The sequence below is a fragment of the Pinus tabuliformis genome, chromosome Q (assembly GCF_031772625.1).
Source record: "Pinus tabuliformis cultivar Carrire ecotype Pingquan chromosome Q, CPIR1, whole genome shotgun sequence".
In the NCBI taxonomy this organism is placed as follows: Eukaryota; Viridiplantae; Streptophyta; class Pinopsida; order Pinales; family Pinaceae; genus Pinus; species Pinus tabuliformis.
This window is the reverse complement of record NC_142296.1, coordinates 1,363,063,889-1,363,088,215: the sequence shown is the minus strand read 5'-3', so window position 1 is coordinate 1,363,088,215 and position 24,327 is coordinate 1,363,063,889.

The following is a 24,327-nucleotide window of genomic DNA, read 5'->3' as shown; positions in this document are numbered from 1 at the left end:
TATTATTATTTATTATTTATTTACTATTACTATTTTTTATTTATTGTTTATTATTTATTTTCTTGTATTTTAATATTATATTATATTATTTATTATTAAGGGACATCACATACTCCCCCATTTTAGGGAATTTCATCCCGAAGTTAAGTTGAATTATTTAACATTTTATTTTGTTATTTATTACTTCATGTTTGCCGACACCCTCTGCTGAACTAATATAACCAGCAGGCATCGAAAGTTTCACAACACCCGAGAAATCCCAAGGAATCTCTGTCCTTTTTCCCACTTTTAGAACCAGGCATAAGCCTCCCCGGTCTGTATCCTAGTCCAAGGCTGGCCCCAAGGCTCGTGCCTGACTCAAACCTCATTTGCCCCATGGAAGGCATCCGGTACGGTACTCAATGACTCCGAGCATCTTGCAAGGCTGATCCACTCCCTCCACAACTACTAAGGTGCACAGCCCCAGGCATCGAAGTCCTTACACCCCTACCAGACTTCAGCATCCCAATCCAATAATAGGGATCTAGCCTAGAACATCAGGCACTTGGCCTCCTCAAGATGGTCCCATAGCCCTTCAAGAGCTATCCATCAAGAGCTACACAAGACAAAGGAACCACTGGCATATGTAGTGTTGATTGAGTTTGTCCCCAGCCCATATGGTGTTACTTATTCTCCCTCGTGCATATGGGCTCACACGAGATCATCAAATAAACCAGCGCTCTCAGCCCATTCGTGGAGTCCTGTCAATCATCACACCTCAACATGCAACCAATGCATTAGCTATACCATCATAGTATCATAGAAAATAATCCACATGCCAAGTCTTGCATGTCATCATGAGAACATTCATCATTGTTAATCGCAACATTATGAATAATAACGAATTGCATGCTCATGCATGTCATAAATTTGTACGCAACTATGACATGCTTCACCTCATGAAATACCATCATAAGTTATAACGTCAACATATTTCCATCAAAGGCATATCATGACTTCACATAATAAATGAACCACATGTCAATAAACTTCATATTATAGCATCATAATTCCTATGCCACGTTATGCATATCATATCCATCATGAGTATTCAACATTAAATACCTATCATCACGTAGTAAATGAATATGTCAATATACCTCGACATAACATCATAATGCCTATGCATATCATCATCATCATAAGGATACATCATCACTATAAGAACCACATGTGCATCATTATCCTCCTACCATTATATCACGAAACCTCATGTAACATTATACTCAACATCATAACAGTTAATTAAACTAAACTGAAATCATAGTGTATGATTTAGATGTATCATAAAGTTTAAACAATAAAACATGATTTAGATGCTCCATGAAATACAAAGAAATATTTGGGGGTCTTCCGGTGAGGCTTTTCTTGGAAAATAAAACCAAGTGAAAATAAAACAATTACAACAGATCCTGTGTGCATTACGGTAGTTCACCACTAAGCAGTCTTGACACAGTTACAGAGAGCTGCCAAAAATACAAAGACATGAGAAACCCATTTCACCTTTGTAAAGTCGAAAAATACAAGCATACAGAATAGAGGGATATTGCTACAGCAAATTGATAGAACATGATGGGTAAAAGTTTAAACAAAACAAAAGTAGGCAACGATATATGGAGAGACCATGCTGTGTGAAAGGAACATTGAATCCCGTGGAAAAATTTAAAAGCCCTGTTCGCAATCATATCCTATAGAAAATGTAGCTTCCCAACGATTTCATACATTTTCCCAACATTTACGTTTGTGGCAAAACATAACATTGAAAATAACGATTTAAAATCTCTAAAAAAAGGCATCTCTAGTGAGGAAAAGTCTAGTTATAAAATGGATTGCTGAGTCATTGAAGCTCATTGCAAAAGATTAATAAGCCGTACTAAGTCAAATTAAAGTTTGAAATAAGAGGACTTATTTATTAGCTGAATACTATTGGAGGGTTAAATAGTCAAAGAAAAATTATTATTGGAAGAAGTGGAATTAGGATATTTGATAACGAATTTGAGGAAATCAGAACAACTCAATTGCCATATTTAAAAACATATCTCCCAAACTGAAAAGATTTATCATCTTATTAGCAACAAATCCAATTTGAAAAGTACACAGAGCCTTGACAGAGTGATTGAAGGAAATATAGAAAGGGATTCTAATCATATAAAAGGATGGCTTATTTCAAATGTTTTACAAAGTCTTCTTATGCAACCTTAAAATATAAGGAACCCTTTAAGGGAAAGATCTAATTGTTGTTATTTTTTTGGAAAGATAAAAAATTACGTTGACATTCAATTGGAAAACCAATTACAAATTGTAGTCTCAACCATCACCAAAGACTTACACTGTATGATATTAGTAATTTCTAATTGGTAGTTGATTTCAAGTCCTTTCATTGGTTTGCTTGACCGACTATATTACCTCAAGTGCACACCAGTGCTATGGGTGCCTTGGTGAATGCTTCATTGATAGTATTTGCTATAGTTTTGATGTATTCCCTTGAAAGGCTTTGACTCGCCATCTGCTTGTGTTGATGATGAATGAACTCTTTGATTATTTGATAGGTCCCTATAATACTAGTGATTACCCCATTACTATTTTAGTTGCATCCCTTATTAATATTGTTGTGCCCCTATTGTCCCCATATTTTTATTATTGTGCCCCATAGAATTCCTCTAATGTTATTTTTGTGGCTTTATATTATTATTGTTAGGTCGGATGGGTTATATTGTGACTCCTTAGACTCCTATATATAGAAAGGAGGTTTTGTCATTTGAATCAACCAAGAATTGCTCATTTATGTAATGTAAATGAGGTTTCCCCCTCGAAGAGGCTGAATTCTAAGGCATTGATCTATCTTTTCTATCTTTTTCTTGAGCTGGTTTCATAACATTTGGTATCAGAGCTTTGGATTCTAGGGTTTCGCTGCTCCAAACAGGTCATCGTGGAATTTTCGCTATAACCTTTTTTCTGCGACGTTTCAGAAGCTAAAAAAAACCCATTTGAGAAGAAATCACGCTGAATCTCAGGTCCGAATTTCAGAGCTTTTTGCACTATATTTGCGAAGATATGATCTGAGAAATTTGGTCTTTTTGTAGACTCCTAAATTACATTCCAAACAAGTGACATGGGGAAAATAGTCATAACTTTCTTTCTAAGCATTGGATTGAAATTTCGTAAGAAGTTAAAGAAAGAGGACGAACTGTAGTTTCTTGTATATATTTTTCAGAGCCATAAGTCGAAACAGTGACTCGTGGCACGTCGTACAAGTTCGCCCTACTGAACTATTCTATAATCAGGTCACTGTGGGAGATTGTGCATAAATCTTTCTTGGAGAATCCAATTTGGATCAGACTAGTGGCATTGGAAAGAGGACGCAGAGGGCTACTATAGGTCTTAATTTTAGAACTAGATGATCCGAAATTACAGAGATACATCAGATTCAGTATTAGGCTCCTACAAAGTGAAAAAAGGTGTGTAGTTTTTTTTAAATTTTTGTATAAGCTTGGTTTGAAAAATTAGTTTGAAGGAATTCAAAGGGCATAGTAAAGCATTATTATTGGTAATTGATGCCCCGAGGAAAGAAAATGCAAACACCTAGTAGGCAACTTGAAAGCTCAAGCATGACTCATGAAGAAGAGGAAGAAATGCAACATGATATATCAAAATTACGAGACCAAGTGCAACAAGTGTCACTTGCACAAAAAGGAACAGAATCTAAGATGGACGGTTTAAAGAAATATGTAGAAGCTAAGATGGATAATTTAAAGAAAGGCGTAGAAGCTAAGATGGATTGTTTAAAGAAAGGCATAGAAGCTAAGATGAATGACGTGGAAGCTAAGATGGACGATTTGAAGATAGATTTGAAGACAGACATGGAAGAATTGAAGCTAAATATGAATAAGTTGCTACAAGAAATGGTCACTAATGGTGAAAGGGTAGTAAAGGAAACTCATGATGAGAACAAAAGTAATGTTAATCATGATTCCATAGACTCTAATGTTGGATCGAAGACCCACCATATTCCAAAAATCGATATGAGGAAGTTTGATGGCAAGGATCCCGCAACATGGATATTACAGATGGAGCAATTTTTCAATCTCAATAATGTGCAAAACACACAAAAGGTACGTATTGCAACTTTATATTTGGAACCAATTCAGTTTGTATGGTACCAATGGCTTTGCTCTCGTAAAAAAATTATCACCTGGGCAATTTTTACGGAAGAATTGACAGCACATTATGAGGATACAAAAAGCAACACTTTTTTTAGCCAATTGATAAGTCTCAAACAAAAGGGTTCAATAATGGAGCACATTGAGGAGTTCCAAAAATTGAACATAAAGGTAAAAAATATTCCAGAGGAGCATAGGATTGATGTGTTCATAGGGACTTTAAAGGATAATATCCAACATGATGTTCGCCTTTGGGAACCTGATTCATTAGAGAAGGCATTCAGGTTAGCAATAAAAATGGAAAGCAAAATTATGGCAACCAGGAAGCATACCAGTCACAACTATAAAGATGGAAGTGTTGTTACCCCTAGCCTTCCACAACCTATAAGGTTGACACCACAACAATTGGAAGAAAAAAGAGCAAAAGGGCTTTGTTACAGTTGTGATAGAAATACACTAAAGGTCATAAGTGTGCTGAGAAGAAATTATTCTACATAGATTGTGAAGAGGAAGAAGAAAAGGAGTAAGAAAGGTCAAAGGAAGAGGATATACTCCAGGAACAAAGCCTAGATAAAGAAGAAATGAATCCGACCATATCTTGTAATGCATTGGCTGGAATTACCACTCCTCAAACCATCAAGATAGAAGGACAAATCAAGAAGAAAAAGGTAATAGTGTTGATTGATTCAGGAAGTACCCACAATTTTATTCATTGTAAGGTAGCAAAGGAATTGAATTGCTTCCTATATCCAACACCAGAGTGTCAAGTGATGATTTCAAATGGAGGAACGATAAATTGCTCTGGAAAGTGCCATAATATCAAGCTATCCATGGGAGAATATGTATTGACTAGCCCAATGCTTTCCATTCTAATGGGAGGTGATAATGTTGTACTAGGAGTCCAATGGCTACAATCCTTGGGTACAATAGCTTTTAATTTTCAAGAACTTTTCATGAAATTTTCTGCAGAAGGAAAGGAAGTTGAATTAAGGGGTATTGCAGGGAAACCGGGAAAGATAATCAGCTCTAACGGTATGACAAAGCTTCTAAAAAAGGAACAAAGAGGTGTAATTGCACAATTATGTTCGCTAGATGTTTCCAGATCGGAATCATCTATTTCTCAAGATCTCCAAAAAGTCTTGGACAATCATTCCAAGGTATTTGAGACTCCCAAAGGTCTCCCACCTATTCGTGATCATGATCATGCTATTCATATGATTCCAGGAAGTGTTCCTCCAAACATCAGGCCGTACAGATATCCCTATGCCCAAAAGAGTGAAATTGAACGTATGGTTGCAGAATGCTAGATGCTGGTATAATTCAACCTAGTCAAAGTTCTTTCTCCACTCCAATAGTATTGGTGCACAAGAAGGATGGATCATGGTGCATGTGTCCGGATTATAGGGAGCTCAACAAGCTCACTATTAAAGATAAGTTTCCCATTCCTGTCATTGATGAATTATTGGATGAATTGCATGGATCAATTTACTTCACCAAGTTGGATCTTCATTCAGGATATCATCAAATCAGAATGAAGACTGAAGACATTCCAAAAACAACATTTAGAACTCATGAGGGTCATTATGAATTTTTGGTCATGCCTTTTGGCCTTACCAATGCACCTTCTACATTTCAAGGTTTGATGAATTCCATTTTCAAACCCTTCCTTAGAAAATTTGTGTTAGTATTTTTTGATGATATATTAATCTACAGCAAGTCTTGGAAGGATCATGTTGAACATGTTGACAGGGTGCTACAACTATTGGAGGAGAAACAATTATATGCAAAAAGATCCAAATGTTTCTTTGGAGTACAAGAGGGGGAATATCTGGGTCATATTGTATCTCATGAAGGAGTTAAGGTAGACCCTAGCAAAATTAAAGCCATTAAGGAATCGAAAATCCCCACATCCATAAAGCAGTTGCGAGGATTTATCGGGTTGACAGGGTATTATCGCAAGTTTGTTAAGAATTATGGGAGAATAGCAGTACCTCTAAAAACATTATTGAAGAAAGATGCATTTTCATGGACTTCAGAAGCAACAAAGGCCTTCAAACATCTTAAAGAGGCAATGTGCCAAGCACCGGTATTAGCTACACCGGACTTCACAAAAACCTTTATTGTGGAATGTGATGCTTCAGGAAATGGAATTGGTGCTGTTTTAATGCAAGATGAAAGACCCATTGCTTTTGAAAGCCATCCAATCAAGGGAAAGTTTTTACACAAAGCTATTTATGAGAAGGAAATGTTGGAAATACTACATGCACTTAAGAAATGGTGACCCTACCTAATGGGAAGACACTTCAAGGTAAAAACGGATCATGATAGCCTTAAATACTTTTTAGAACAAAGATTATCCTCTGAAGAGCAACAAAAGTGGGTCACAAAGATGTTGGGTTATGACTTTGAAATCATCTACAAAAAAGGGAAGCAAAATGTGGTGGCAGATGCACTCTCAAGAAAGGATGAGGATGTGGAAGCGTTGTTGTGCGGCATTTCTATTATCCAGCCAGATTGGATAAATGAAGCAAGGGAGGAGTGGAAGAATGATGAAGAAGTGTGGGCACTTATTCGAAAGTTACAACAAGATTCCAGTACATTTGATACATTTAGCTGGCAAAATGATTTGTTATGGTAAAAGATCGCTTATACCTCTGTAAGAATTCGCAACTCAAACAAAAGATTCTTATGGAATTGCACACTTCTCCCTTAGGAGGGCACTCAGGATTTTTAAAAACTTACCACAGGGTTAAGAGGGAATTTTTTTGGGATGGCCTTAAATCATATATTCAAAAGTTTGTGGTGGAATGTTTGGTTTGCCAACAAAATAAAGCTGAAACAATTAAGACCCCGAGTCTATTACAACCTTTACCCACTCCAAGCCAACGTTGGGAGGAGGTTTCAATGGATTTTATCACAGGTTTACCCAAGTCTGAGGGAAAGAGTGTCATCATGGTGGTAGTTGACAGACTTACAAAGTATGCACACTTTTTTGCATTATCACATCCATTGAAATCCAGTACAATTTCTACTGCATTTATGGAAGCAATTCAAAAGCTACATGGAAACCCAAAGATTATTGTAAGTGACAGAGATCCCATTTTCACTGGAAATTTTTGGACAGAATTATTTTCTTTTCTTGGTACTCAGTTAGCTCATAGCTCATCTTATCATCCTCAATCTGATGGGAAAACTGAGATAGTAAACAAATGTTTGGAAGGATATCTTCGTTGCTTTGTATATGATAAACAAACATAATGGGTCAAATGGTTTTCTCTGGCTGAATGGTGGTATAACACTTCCTTCCATACAACAACAAAAATGACCCCATTTATGGCACTTTATGGATATCAGCGACCACCCATCACATCATATTTAAGAGAAAATTCTAAGGTTCAAGCAGTGGAACATCACATTGAACATCAACAACAAGTCCTCCAACTCTTAAAGGATAACCTCGTGTTGGCACAGAATAGAATGAAACAACAGGCAGATCAACATTGCAACGAAAGAAGTTTTGATGTAGGCGATTGGGTATTCCTACGGCTACAACCATATAAAAAAGTGTCCCTCAAGCAAGCCAAGAAGGATAATAAATTATCACTAAAGTATTATGGTCTGTACAAGGTGTTGCAAAAGATTGGTACCATGGCATACAAATTGTAGCTTCCTGCAGCATCTCGAGTGCACCCAGTTTTCCATGTTTCATGTTTAAAGAAGGTTATAGGCGACAAGCTCCCAATTCAAACAATATTGCCAGAACTTGACGAGGAAGGAAAAATTATATTGGAACCCGAAACAGTCACAGAAACAAGAACTCGACAACTACGAAATCGATCAATCTCGGAGTATCTCATCAAGTGGAAGAACTTATCTGCTGAATATTTCACATGGGAGGATGAGAATTTTATACAAAAGCATCCAGAACTACTCAAGCGTTGAGGACAACACTTTTTTTGAAGGAGAGGGCATGATAGGTCCCTATAATACTAGTGATTACCCCATTACTATTGTAGTTGTATCCCTTATTAATATTGTTGTGCCCCTATTGTCCCCATAATTTTATTACTGTGCTCCATAGAATCCCTCTATTGTTATTTTTGTGGCTTTATATTATTATTGTTAGGTTGGCTGGGTTATATTGTGACTCCTTAGACTCCTATATATAGAAAGGAGGTTTTGTTATTTGAATCATCCAAGAATTGCTCATTTATGTAATGTAAAGGAGGTTGCCCCCTCGAAGAGGCTGAATTCTAAGGCGTTGATCTATATTTTCTATCTTTTTCTTGAGCTGGTTTCATAACATTATTCTTTAGCAGGCCGCAAGCATGATTAAGGCTTCAAATTCGAATTTTCCTTGAGGGTTTTCCTTTTTACAAAGTTGGCCAAATTTTTTTTCTTAACGATCTAATTTGGTGTTTCACATTGTGCAGATCTAAGATATTTCCTTGTTGAAACTGCAAGCATTTTAGTGAAACGACTATTGAAATTAAAAAAAAAAAAACAAAAAAAAAGCTATATAAAATTTAATTAGAGAAATTTTTGTGGCAGGGCATAAAGATATTGGGCACAGTTTCTCTGAGCCGCAAGCTTTGGGAAGCTTAATCTCTTCTTCTTGTTAAAAAAAGAAATTCAACCCTTGGATATTTTGCAGAGAACACCGATTTATTTATTTATTTTTTCTAAAGGGTTTTCATCAAGATTTTGATAAGAATTCATTAGTTGAAGGCTTAAATTAATTTCTAAATTTTGCAGGTCGTAAGCCTTTCCTTGAAGCAAAATAATTTCTTTGGGACGAGAGCTAAGGAGGCCATAAAATTGCTTTATTGCAGAGCTTGGACGTTTTATGAAATCACAATTTTTTTCTTTTAAAATCATTTAGATCGAAGTTTTCTACATTAAAATGTCTCTAGGCCCTAAGAGTTGAACTTGCTTTGATACCATATGTAACAACGCGAAATAAAAATATGTACTTAATTAGATTAATCATGCGATTTATAATCAACACACAATTTATCAACTGATTAATCAACACACAATTTATCAACTAATTAACATCTTTCAAAATTATGAGTAGAGACAACTTACCTGTGGCGATGATGTTTCTCACTTGTGATTTCAGGGTTGAACGCTAGTTGAATTTTGCTAACTGCAACAAAGTCTTGGGGAGGACTCTCCACCTAATTGTAGGCTCAATTGCACAAAATCTTGCTACAACTGGCCACCCCCGAGCCCTCAATCAACGTACTACTGCTAGGGATCCTTTGTCTCACAACACTATTTTCCCAAGAGAATGATGATGGAATCATGGAATGATGGAATGCCTCTCATCTTTCTCACCATCTATTAAATAGAGCAAACATTGGAAGGGGAACCACATGCACACACTCCATGTGTCAACATGTAACTTTACTGCTTTCTTGTTTTATTTCTTTTGTTTTTACTTTTTGATAGCTTTATTGTTTTTTATGCTTTCTTGTTTTATTTATTTTGTTTTTACTTTTTAGTAGCTTTATTGATTTTTACTATTTTTCTGTTTATTTTTATTTATAGTTATTTAGAGCTTTAGTATTGTTATTTATTATTTATTTACTATTATTAATTTTTTATTTATTTTCTTGTATTTTAATATTATATTATATTATATTATTATTATTATTATTTACTATTACTATTTTTTATTTATTGTTTATTATTTATTTTCTTGTAATTTAATATTATATTATATTATATTATTTATTATTAAGGGACATCACATTATGTGCAAGATGTTATAGAGATCGTAAATGAGTGTAAACATTAAATACATTAAATGTTGGCTCACCACGAAGTACCTTAACATAACACCTTATCATCGTCTTCTATATGCCCCGTGGGTGAGTGTAAACATTAAATACATTACATGTTGGCTCACCACAAAGTGCCTTAATATAACACCTTATCACCGTCTTCTCTATACCCCGTGGGTTGATGGCAGTGGTTTAACTTCTATGAAATATTCTTTATGTATAATGAAAGGGGAACAATATTGTTTATATATAATGATGAGACATTATGCTATATCTTAAATAAAAATTTCTTAATTGAATATGTGATTTAACATGTTAAAGTAAATAGGTAAGTGTATTGCAATAACCATTGACAAATAGCTAATTTATTTTTCTTAGCAATGATTTTAAATTGCTTAACACGAGAGCTATTAAGGTTTCTAGCTATTCTATTTTATATGGAGGATTTTATCATGGTTCACATGTTGAAGAATTGTCTGGAAAATATAAAACCATAGTAGGGTGCACAACATCACATTCATTTAAAATTTCTTGTTAGCACAAATGTCTCTTGCTTTACATATTAACAATATTTCTCATATTCTCCAACAAGATGAAAATTAGTTTGACTTTCTTATTGTCTTAATTTTTTTTTTTGTGGTTTTATGAAAGGTAAAGAACTTTTGAAAGTTGGGGTAATATATGATGTAGATTTTAAAGGAAAACAATGTATAAGCATTATAAATCTGTAAACAACACTGCACTGTAATAAGTAATGTAAATTTTAAAGGAGAAAAAACTTTTAAAAGTAGGGGTAATATATAGTGTAAATTTTAAAGGAAAAGGTTGTATAAACATAGTAAATTTGTAAACAAGACATTGCACTAAGTATTGTAGATTTTAAAGGAGAAGGATGTTGAAGCATAATAAGTATAGACAAGACATTATTATAGGTGGAGAATGAGAAAAATGGGAGGCATTATTTATTCAGATATTAAAATGATTTTATTTGTTATAATATAAAGCCCCTTCGAAAAGTACTTGAGACTCATGAAACAATGTTAATAATGATATTGAGGTACAATATAAATGTCACTTCTTACGTTTATATTGTACCTCAATATGAGTATATGAGTTTTTTTGTTTGTTCTTTTTCTTATCGGGAAATTCTTCTAATTTGATTGGAACACATTTTTAATTATATGAGATGAATTATACATGAAGTTAGAGTTTGTAAAAGATATGACATGCTAAGTTGTAGATAAATACTTTAAAAACATTGTTGAATTGTTCTCATGTAATATAAAATATTGTACGCATAGACACTTTATATCACATGCACACATGATATTAAAGAATGTGTGTCTGTGTGTTCTCAAGTATATGGCTTTTCTTTTTCAATATGTATTTTTTATATGGCTTTTCTTTTTTACTATGTATTTTTTCTTAGATTAATATCTTTGGAACAAATTCTTAATTATATAATATTGATTACACATTAAAGTCATTGTATAAACAAGCTTGGATTCCAAAGTTATAGAAGATTACTTTAAAAGCATGACTGAATTCTCTACATGTAAGAAGGGTATGCAGTTAAAAGAGTGCTGGTTTGTGGTTTAGCAATAGATTGGCGGGACTTTATAATAACTAATATGTATTGATTCCCAATGTTTTGGTGTTTGTGATTTGTTTCATTGAAGATTACTTTAAAAGCATGACTGAATTATCTACATGTGAGAAGGGTATGCAATTAAAAGGGTGTTGGTTTGTGGTTTAGCAATAGATTGGCAAGACTTTATCATAACTAATATGTATTGATTGCCAATGCTTTGGTGTTTGTGCTTTGTTTCATTTACTTGGGAATTTCCAAATGTTGTTCAAGGAGATTAATCTCACTCCAATGAAAATATCAGTATTCACTTACAAAACATAAGAGTAGGGAAAGAAAAGGGTTTAAAAAACGCCCCTTATAATCTTCAACGTATTATTGAGATGACTATCATTGAGTTTTGTGGGGTCATGGGGAATCTAGATGGAATACATGTTATGAAACCAGCTTACAAAAAGATAGAAAAGATAGATCAATGCCTTAGAATTCAGCCTCTTCGAGGGGGCAACCTCCTTTACATTACATAAATGAACAATTCTTGGATGATATAAATGAAAAGACCTCCTTTCTATATATAGGAGTCTAAGGGGTCATAACATAATCAGAGCCGACATAACAATAATAATGTAAGGGCACAATAATAACAATAGTGGGCTTCTATGTGGCACAATAGTAACAATATGGGCACTACATGGGTACATCAATATAATAAGTGGGTTGTACTAATAACAATAAGGGGTTACACTAGTAGTATAGGGGCCTAACATGCCCCTCTCCTTCAAAAAGCATTGTCCTCAACGCTTGAGTAGTTCTTGATGCTTCTGTATAAAATTCTTGTCCTCCCATATGGAATCTTCAGTGAGTAAGTTCTTCCACTTGATGAGATACTCTGAAATTGATCGATTTCGTAGCTATCGGGTTCTTGTTTTTGTGACTGCTCCAGGTTCCAATATGATTTTTCCTTCCTATTCAATTTCTGGCAATATTTTTTGAATTGGGATCTTTTGCAACTTTTGAATAAGTGGCCATACTTCTACATCCTTCTTCCATTCATCCCTTGCTTCGTTTATCCAATCTGGTTGGATAATAGAAATAGCACAAAACAATGCTTCCACATCCTCATCCTTGAAGAGTCTTCCCATTCGGTAAGGTCACCATTTTTTAAGTGCATGTAGTATTGTCAACATTTCCTTCACATAAATAGCTTGCTTGAGATGTAGCAGTAAAAATACCTAGTCACCTACATCAAAACATTTTTCACTACGATGTTGATCTACTTGTTGTTTTGTTTGATTTTGCACCGAAGTGGCGTTATCCTTTAAAAGTTGGAGAACTTGTTGTTGATCCTCAATGTGATCTTTCTCTGCTTGAACCTTTTTCTTCTTGATATGTCCTTCTATCTCTAGAGTTTGAGGAGTGGTAATTTCTTCCAATCCCTTACAATATATGGTCAGATTCATTTCTTGATGCTCGATGTGATCTTTCACTTCTTGAACATTTTTCTTCTTGATATGTCCTTCTATCTTGATAGTTTGAGGAGTGGTAATTTCGACCAATGAATTACAAGATATGGTTGGATTCATTTCTTCTTTCTCGATGTGATCTTTCACTTCTTGCACCTTTTTCTTCTTGATATGTCCTTCTATCTTGAGAGTTTGAGGAGTGGTAATTCTTGCCAATGCTTTACAAGATATGGTCTGATTCATTTCTTCTTTCTCTGGGGTGGGGTCCTGGCATATATCCTCTTCTTTTGATGTTTCTTGATCCTTTTCTTCCTCCTCTTCATATTCTATGTAAAATAATTTCTTCTCAGCACACTTATGACCTTTAGTGCATTTGCTATCACAATTGTAACAAAGCCCTTTTTCTCTTTTTTCTTCCAATTGTTGTGGTGTAACCCTTGTAGGTTGTGGAAGGCTGGGAGAAACAACACTTCCATCTTTATAGTTGTGAGGGGTATGCTTCCTGGTTTCCATAATTTTGCTTTCCACTATGTCAAAAAGCCCTTTTACTCTTTCCAATTGTTGTGGTGTTGCTCTAAAGAAGGTGTTGCTCTTTGTATCCTCATAATGTGCTATCATTTCCTCCGTGAAAATTGACCACGTAACAAGTTGTTTATGAGAACAAAGCCCTTCATACCATAAAAATTGATCCGGTTCTAAATATGAAGATGCAAAACATACCTTTTGTAACAGTGGTATACCATGTAGATCAAAATATTGCTCCATCTGAAGTATCCATTTTACTGGATCCTTGCCATCAAACTTCCTCATCTTGCTTTTTCTTGATTTTAGGAGCTCAATCTTGAAACGACTGTAACTCTGTACTTTCAGATCTTTAAGTTCTGAAATTATGACCTGTAGTATCCCTCTATGTCCTCTTTCCAATGCCACCAATCTGATCCAAATTGGATTCTCCAAGAAAGAGTTATGCACAATCTCCCAAGATGACTTGATTATAAACCTTTCCAGAAGAGCGAACATGTATGAAGTGCCACGTGTCACTTTTTCGACCTTTGGCTCTAAAAAATATATATACAAGAAATTGCAGTCCGTCCTCTTTCTGTTCCTTCTTACGAAATTTCAATCCAATGCTCAGAGAGAAAGTTATGACAATTTTTCCTAGGAAACCTGTTTGGAATGTAATTGAGGAGTCTACAAAAAGACCAACTTCCACATATCATATCTTCGCAAATATAGCACAAAACACTCTGAAATTCGGACCCGAGATTCAGCGCAATTTCTTCTCAAATGGATTTTTTTTAGCTTCTGAAACGTCGCAGAAAAAAATTTATAGCGAAAATGCCATGATGACGTGTTTGGAGCAGCGAAACCCTAGAATCCAAAGCTCTGATACCAAATGTTATGAAACTAGCTCACAAAAAGATAGAAAAGATAGATCAACGCCTTAGAATTCAGCCTCTTCGAGGGGGAACCTCCTTTACATTACATAAATGAACAATTCTTGGATGATACAAATGAAAATACCTCCTTTCTATATATAGGAGTCTAAGGGGTCATAACATAATCAGAGCCGACATAACAATAATAATGTAAGGGCACAATAATAACAATAGTGGGCTTCTATGTGGCACAATAGTAACAATATGGGCACTACATGGGTACATCAATATAATAAGTGGGTTGTATTAATAACAATAAGGGGTTACACTAGTAGTATTGGGGCCTAACAATACAACTCAACTCCCTATTTTGCAATAGGGACTTGATTATCATAATGATTGTATATTTCTATTCTTCATTGAAATGCTAAATGGAGTATTAAAAATTGATGTGTTTTTGAGATGGGTGTAATATTTGTGGATTTTTCATTCACACATTTCATATTTAATTGAGATAATCACTAATTACATGAAAACATAGTTTTTTCTTTAGAAGTTTATTTATAGTAAGTTATGATTCTCTCAAGCCTCTATGCACATTGGTTTTATGTCATTGAAGCCACTTAGGACTTGACACTATCCTTATCTACATTCACTTGGAGGGTTTTCAACCAAACTCTTAGCATTAATATAAGTTCCTTCACATTGTAAGTTTCCACTAAATGACACACCTATGGCCGATTGCATGAACACTTATTTTATAAAGATTTAAGTTATATATAATTTGTTCCATGCAATGCATATGTGACAACCCTTGGCTAATCCCCCTATTGTAAATATTGTAACTATTTTGTGATAATTAAAATTGACTTAGATATTGAGACTCTTGGAAATTGTACCTAGGTTCGGTCTTCATAATGCCCTATTTGTAATAATGACATTGTATACTTTGTATAAAGAAAGAGAATGATATTTTTATTTTATGTAAAGCATGGGTTTCATGCTCAAGTTTAGGTCGCGCTTCTAGGTCTTTCTAAGACAGAAGAATTTATGTCCCACTTGGACTCATTGTGACAAAGGAAAATATTTATTTTGTCAAGAAAAAGCCATTTATTCCTCCAAGACCAAGTTGGCCCCAGTCAAGGGCATTTCAACCTAAGGGAAGGCTATTCGACCACTCAAGAAGGCTATAAATTCGAGGAGCTTGAGCTCATTTGTGACACACATCCAACAAAAGTTCGATCTGCAATAGCGAAGGAGAAGAAGAGCTAGAAGGGCGAAGAAATGAAGAAAAAATTCAAAGTTTCTTGGGATTATATCTCTCTCTCCACACGTGTGAAGTTAGGGTTTTGTTGTTGCCAGTTGCAGGAGGCCGAAAATTGCAGGGCTGAAATTCTGAAGTGCAATTGTAGGGACAAAATTCTAGAGCGAAGTTATAGAATGTTGAAGTTTTGAAGCTACCTTGGAGACATCTTGCTAGGGGGTCTGACTCAGTGCTTGGGACGATCTTGGGTTTTGGTCTTTGGGTATTGGAAGTTTCATTGTAAGAAGAATCTATAAGAAGATAATCATTCTTTCTGGGTTTTCTTCTTCGAGGGGTTTTTCCCTGGCTTGGAGCCTATATCTTGTGTACTTTGTCATGTTGCAATCTTCATTGTTTTGGTAATTGTTTGATGAACAAGAACTAATAAAGTAATAAAAGGCCAACTTATATCACAAGTAATTGTAGAGTTAAGGAAAATCATCTATAATACATAAGTCTCTTGGTTTTTCCAACACGGTATTAGAGCTAAGGTGCAAGGAGACTGAAGATCACATTCTAGTTGGCACTATGGCAAGAGTTGTAAGGAAGGGTATCAAGTTTCTTGGGAATCTTGCTACATCTATCATGGATTGCATATTCAAGATCATATCCAAGCTAGCAAAGGAAGTAATAAATGGAGTTTGTTCTCTGCTTTACCCGACACTTTTAAGGACGAGAATGTATGGGTATTGACAATGGTTCTTCCCAACACATGACATGAGAATGCTGTCAACTTCAGACATTGTCAAAAGGGACCTCCTCTCATTCAATCAAACTTGGAGACAAGAAGAGCTATCTAATGAAAGGGATTGGATCTACTTCGTTGGAGCTCGAGCCTAGTGGAAGCATTCACCTCAACAATATTCTATATGTTCCAGGTTTGAAGAAAAAATTACTTTCTATTTCTTTTCTAGAGGATAAGGGTGATATAATAGCTTTTGTTGATGGCAAGGTTTTGGTTTGAGGTTAGGGTTCTATTATTTATCATGCTAGGGTGATTGGGATTCATGAGTGGACATTATATTAGAATTGTTACACCTTTATATCAATCCCTAGTCCACTTTGATGTAAGCCCTTTTGAAATGTGGCATAGAAGGTATGGACACCTTCACTATACGATTTTTCCATCTCTAAGTCAAATGGTCAATGGCATCCCCGAATTGAAGGAAGATCATGAAGGGACCTGTAAGGGATGTGCTCTAGGAAAGAATGTGAAGAAGCCATTTACAAGAAGTGATACCAGATCTAAGGAAGTTTTAGATCTCATACACTTAGATGTATGTGGACCTATGTTAGTAAAACCTCTTGGTGGGCATCATTATTATGTGACATTCATTGATGATCTCAAGGAAAACTTGGCTATACCTCTTCAAGAAAAAATATTAGGTATTCGAGAAGTTTCAATAATTCAAGAATGAATTGGAGAATCTAAATGAGAGAAAGATTAATACTCTGAGGTCCGATAATGGTGGAGAATACACCTCCAAAAAACTAATAGCATTCTGAAAGGAAGCAAGGATTAAGAGGGAGCTAATTGTTCCTTATAATCTTGAACATAATGACATTGCTCAAAGGAAGAATAGGAAAATTGAAGAATGTGTCAGGGCCATGCTACATGATTAAGATCTCCCTAAATTTTTATGGGCAGAAGCATGTGTGAATCCTATTTTCTTATAGAACTGAAGTCCTCACAAGGTTCGCAACAACATGACTCCAGAAGAAGAATTTAAAATAAAGAAGCAAAGTGTGGATCATCTTCAAATGTTTGGGTGCCCTGTGTATATACATATACCCAAGGAAAAGAGAAAGAAGTTGGATCCTACCAGTCTAAAGGGAATATTTTTTGGGTATAGTGCTTCATCAAAGGCATACAAAATCTATATTAAGGAGGATCGTCAAATTGAAGTAAGCAAGGATGTCATCTTTGATGAAAGTATAACTTACAAGAAATCAAAATATGTTCCAGTCGACTCTTATGAAGAAGAGATACCTATCTTTGAGGATATCTCAAGGGACAATGATGGTCAAGATCAGACATCTACTCAAGAAGATGTTGAAGGTCCAAGTAAGCCTGTGCAACAAGTAATTGTTCCAAATAATTGGAAGAGGTTGCTTGGTTGAGAGCTACTCTACAAGAAGCATAACGACACACAACAAAGGGGACCTTTAGATAAAGCAAAAGACTAAAGAGGTATTTTGTGTTGAGAAACCTAGGGCAGTTAGATTAAGTGATTTCTCTTACTCTGATAACTGCTTGTGATGTATTTTTACTTAAGTTGATTAACTTCTTCTTTCACTTGATTATTATTAGTGTTCTTATCATTAAACAAATACCAAAATACGAAGATCAATGAGACAAGAGGACAAAAAATGTAGGCTACTAGCCAGGGCCAAAACCTCTCCTCTTGAGAGGAAAACCCACAAGAATTCCTCTTATAGAATCTTCAAATGACGAGTTCCAAGACTTAAGACCCTTGACAAAGACCCCTCCAAGAGCAAGTCAACCTTCCTTCTTGATGAGATTTCCTTACACAACTTCCAACAACAAACTTTGACCTTCTAATAACTTCTCCAACAACTTTGACCCCCAACAACAATTTCTGCAACTTCGACCTAGTAGATTCAACAACTTCGATCTAGCAGATTCATAACTTCGACCTTAATGCAACTTCACCACCTTGACCTAGATGCAGCTTCACAACTTCTACCTAGATTCAGATTCACAACTTCGCTGCAACTTCATATTTTCATTATGCCGAGCAACTTTAGAGTCCCTACCACAAGAGAGAGAGAGAGGTCTAAAACTTCGATCTTCCTCTTCTTCTTCTTATCCTTGATTTTCGTCCCTTTTCCAACTTATTTATTGAGAAGATTGAAATTGCTTGTGTGTGTCCATATAAGGTCCAGTTCCTTCTTATATATAATCTTTTTAGGGGTACGAAATATCTTCTTGAGGCCAACTTGATCTTGGAGGGGCATTTGACACTATTTTGACTCAAATAAATTCTTTTGACTTTTTGCAATATACCCAATGGGGTCTTCTTAATATGACAATGACTATATTGACTTCTCGACCCTATGAAAAACCCTCGAATCACTCAATGAGTGCTTGACCTCTAAATAAAGTGACCTTAAGCATGAAACCCATGCTATAAAAAATAACAATAATAATTTTTCTTTCTTTTACAATATACAATAATCAAGAGTACATTTCATATTTATGAAGACCAAACCTAGTTACATATTTCAACACTCCCTCTTAACTAGGGAGGTATTCATAATCCATACATGGTACTTGGACATTCTCAAACTGAAGAATTCTCATAAGACTCAAACTGGTAAGCCATCTCATAAGCTTATACTAGTGCATCTCATCATACCAACCAACATTGTCACATAGCAAGGCCTTGACTAACAACTCTATCTCTCCACAAGATCATAGCACAATGATGGCGAGACCAATTACTGATAGACACCATCATCATTATCTCTCAAGGAACATACCCCAGCCAGGTATTCAAAGCGTATGTCCTTTTAGGACAATTCTTGTCTTGAAATAACACATCCTCAAGGAATTTCCTCTTCGACTACTCTTTCCTATTGGATTCCCTACTACATCCTCAAAGAGTATCAGAATAAATCTCATATGCTTATCCAATCCTCCATTCTTTCTTCATAACATGAAGACAAGAGTGATGTGTCTATCTCTCCCTCTCAACTAGGGAGGATCTACATATTCCTATAAAAGGAATATACCCAAGCTCCCTCTTACCTAGGGACTTGCCCAAGATCCCTCTTACCTAGGGACTTGTTTCCAATCAACAACCATATGCTCTTAGGTGGAGATCATGGTACTATTAGATGATTGTAGGGTTCCTCTTTCGATGTCATGAGCTTCAACTTCTTCATGATGAAGCCTTCATCTTCTAGATCTTCTTCATAGGGCATCGACCATCCATCACTTCTCTTCAATGAACCATAGGGTTGAATCAGTAGTCATGTCATACTTCTCTTCATCAAAAAGTTATCTTCTAGTCCACATTTGGATTTTCTTCATACAATTACCTCTTTCAAGTCATGTTTCTTTCAGGATCTTTAATCCAATCACATGAGTACTAGTTGTAGTTGACATATACAACTCTCTTTTGGTAGACATGTTTCAACCCAACCAAATGTATTCAAGAATAAAAAATTAACATCAAATCAAAGTTACCTTTTATGATGGCCTTTCATCATTACATCTACCGCTTGCAACATCAACATCCTGCACATTCATAAACACATCTCCAAGACCTTCAATGTCAAGGGTATCCTTCCTTTATATACTTTATCAAGGTCTTCATATATTCTTTATGGAGATGTCATAGCTAATTATTCTAGTTATCAGATGTTGATCACTTATCTTATCTTACATGACTATAGTTTCATCTTTCATGAACTCTTCTTCCTTTCTTCACATATTGCTTCACCAGGAATTTCTATACATAGTTCCTTCATCTTGTCAACCACCTCATATTCCATATGATGTCATATTATGTTGATTTGATCTTATCAATATGTGAACCAATTCAAGGCATATGCCTTCATGTATATTTCTAAAGCAAGAGATACTTCTTCTTTGATCATGCTCATGAGATAGAGCATTCAACCATGTTATTAACAACTATATGATGACATGACTTAATCTATCAAATATATACATACCTCTTTTCTCCTTTGGGTCATCAAGACTTCCTTCGACAACTTCGTTTCCTTGCTTGAAGATTAAAGTACTTCAACCAACTTGACATGCTGCACTCCTTTGTCACCATACCATCATTCTTCTAAACAATGGATCCCACACAAGGTGGAATGTAGATTATTAGCGAGACACTTGCTTCTTCCAGAGTTGAACCTTCTTATAAAGATTCTAGTGGAGGATTTCGATGATATTCATTTTTAAAATTATCCTTTCTAATAATGATGATGTATGGTGACTTTTCTCTATTTTATATCATGCTATATGACTTTCTTCCAACCATATAAAATACTATTTCAGTTTTCTTTTCATGCTTTCAATGAATATACCATGAGCTACTTCTTTTCTATCATGATGATTGTTATAATCATGTAGACTTCTACTTCAACTATCCTTTCAAGCTTCTATGATAATGTCATCTCTATTTCAGCTCTAATGTATCTTGATGCTTTCTATAACTAAAAAGAACTAAGTGAAGGAGATTATCTCAATCATAGTAGACATCTTTCACTTCCTCCTTCGATTTCTTACTTTCAGGTTCTTCTACTTCTTCAGTGATATGAGATTCATTCGTTTCTTTTATTTTCTTATTGCCCTTCTTGAATTTAGGACATTCTCTCTTGAAATTCCCATATTCCGGACATCCATAGCATTGGATCTTTGACATATCAATATTTTTTTTTGAGGACCAAACTTTCCTTTTCTCCTAGCCATGGCAACAAATGCTTGAACTTTTTCATTTGATCCATCATTGCTCTTCGCCTTCAACCTAGTTTCTTCAATATTACATAATGACCAAAGTTCGTTGACTGAGTGACTTCCTTCTTTCCATAAGTACTTGATATAAAGTTGTCTCATTCATGAGGTAGTGCGTTGAGCACAATGATGGCCATTTCTTTATCAGACATTATTTCCCTTAAATCTTGTAGTTGTTCTCTTATTTGTGACACCCTCATAAGGTATGAGGTTATCCTTTCTTTCTTTGATACCTTCATATTGTATAGCTTGGTTCTCAAATATATAACTTTTCTTGCAGTGCTTACGGAAAACGATTCTACCAACTTTTCACATATTTCTTTTAATGTCTCCATCTTTGCTACATAATATATGAGTGAATCCTTGATTGATTCTATAAGGATTATTTGAGCCCTTATTTACCCTTTCATATATTTTGATAATGCTTGAGCTTTCTCTTGAGATAGTTTTGAGATGGATCCCGTCACATATTCAACAACTTCTTCTCTATGAGGATCAAACCTATCCTCTTCTTCCATGCAAGGAAATTTGATGACCCAACCAATTTGTTGATCTCCTTGCAAAATGAAGTCATTTTGATAGTAGATTCAGACATAGATATAAAGATACTTGTTAAGTGAAGATGATCCTAGATGATGATATCTTCAACTTGATCCCTTCTTGATGATGATGATACCTGAAGATGTCTTCTTTCTTCAAAGATGACAATACTTATTTTCTAGATGATATGCTTGAGATGTGATCCTTTCTTCAAAGAGAGGGAGAAAACCTTGATTTATTTGATGGAAATGTTTCTTCTTCTTGAATGAAGACTTCAAGATGCTTCAAATGTGTAGTTCTTCTTTCTTTGAGTGGAGGTAGGGTCATTGAGGTCTTCTTCTCCTTGTGATGATGTGGTCCTTGAGATGAATACTCTTCCTTCATTCTTCTTAGTCATCCTTAATGATTTCCTTGTGCTCAACCATTATGCATCCTTCTTCAATGATATGATCTTTAGGCTGCCTCTTCTTCTTATTGTAGTCACCTTAGCTTTGATTCCATGTTGAGAAATCTATGGCAGCTAGATTAGGTGATTTCTCTTACTTTGACAACTGCTTGTGATGTATTTCAACTTAAGTTGATTAACCTCTTCTTTCACTTGATTATTATTATTTTTCTTATCATAAACCAAATATCAAATTATGAATATCAATGAGACAAGAGGACACAAAATGTAGGTTGCTAGCTAGGGCCAAAACCTCTCCCCTTGAGAGGAGAACCCACAAGAATTATTTTCTTCTTATAGAATCTTCAAATGACGAGTTCCAAGACCTAAGACCCTTGACAAATGACCCTCCAAGACTAAGTCAACCTTACTTCTTGATGATATTTCCTTACATAATTTCCGGCAATAAAATTCAACCTTCCAAAAACTTCTCCAACAACTTCGACCTGCAACAACAATTTCTGCAACTTCGACCTAGTAGCTTCAGCAACTTTGATCTAACAGATTCACATGTTCAACCTTGATGCAACTTCACAAATTTGACCTAGATGCAACTTCACAACTTTGACCTAGATGCAACTTCACAGCTTTGACCTAGATGCAACTTCACAACTTCGACCTAGATGTAGCTTCACAACTTCAATGCAACTTCAAAATTTCATTTTTCCCAACAACTTTAGAAACCCTAACAGACGAGAGAGAGAGAGAGAGAGGTCTAAACTCGATCTTTCTCTTCTTTTTATTATCCTTGATTTTCATCCTTTTTCCAACTTCTTTCTTGAGGAGGTCAAACTTCCCTATGTGTGTCCAAATAAGGTCAAGTTACTCCTTATATATAGTCTTTCTAGGGGTACGAATTGTCTTCTTGAGGATGACTTGATCTCTTGTAGGCCGACTTGATCTTGGAGGGTCATTTGACACTATTTTGACTCAAATAAATTATTTTGCCTTGTTACAATATTCCCAATAGGGTCTTCTTCATATGACAATGACTCTATTGACTTCTTAACTCTATGGCTAACCCTAGAAGCACTAAATGGGTGCTTTACCTCTAAATAAAATGACCCTGAGCATGAAACCCATGCTACAAAAAATAGCAATAATAATTTTTCTTTCTTTTTATAATATACAAGAATCAAGAGTAAATTTCATATTTATGAAGATCGAACCTAGTTACATATTTCAACATTATGGATATGATGCACATATGAAAAATCTCATTGAAGCGAAACCTTTCTCCTATGAATATGCAACTAAATATCAAGAGTGGAGGGATGGAATGCAGGAAGAATACCAATCAATCATGAAGAACGATGTCTGGGAAATTGTCCCTAGTCCAAGTGACAAATCTATAGTCACTTCAAAATGGATTTACAAGATAAAGCACACTGCAGATGGGAGTGTTGAAAAATAGAAAACAAGGTTTGTTGCAAGAGGCTTCTCACAGAAAGAAGGTATTGATTATGAATAAACCTTTGTTCCTACAACTAGATATACAACAATAATATCACTTGTTTCTTTGGCTACTAATATGGGATGAAACATCCATCAAATGGAAGTTAAAACAAATTTTCTAAGTGGGACCATTAATGAAGAGGTTTACATTGAGAAACCTCAAGGATTTGAAATAAATAAGAGAGAGACTCATGTCTATAGGCTGAAGAAATCTCTATATGGATTAAAGAAAGCACATAAAGCTTGGTATGAAAGAATGGATGAATACCTATTGAGGCCTGATTTTACCAAGAGTTCTACAAATCCTAACCTATACATCAGTGTGGTCTAGGGTTGTAGGAATTTACAGGGTAGGTTCCTCAGATAGAACACTAAAGGACACTGCTCACAAACAGATCAGAGATCAATACACCAATATTCTTGACGTGGTTAAATCCCTCAAAGAGGGAAACAGTCCACAACCTGAGCCAACACGACCATTTCAAGCAATTTATTAATAAAAGAAAGAAAATTTACATAAGCTTCTCTCATGAATGGTCACCTTACAAATGACCCTCCATTCTCTTTAAATAGAGATCATGGACCAATCGGGTGTTAAGCCACGGATCAAGTGTCGGTAATACCGAGGAGAGAATGAACCGTCAAATCAATTCATGTCTAGAACATATCATG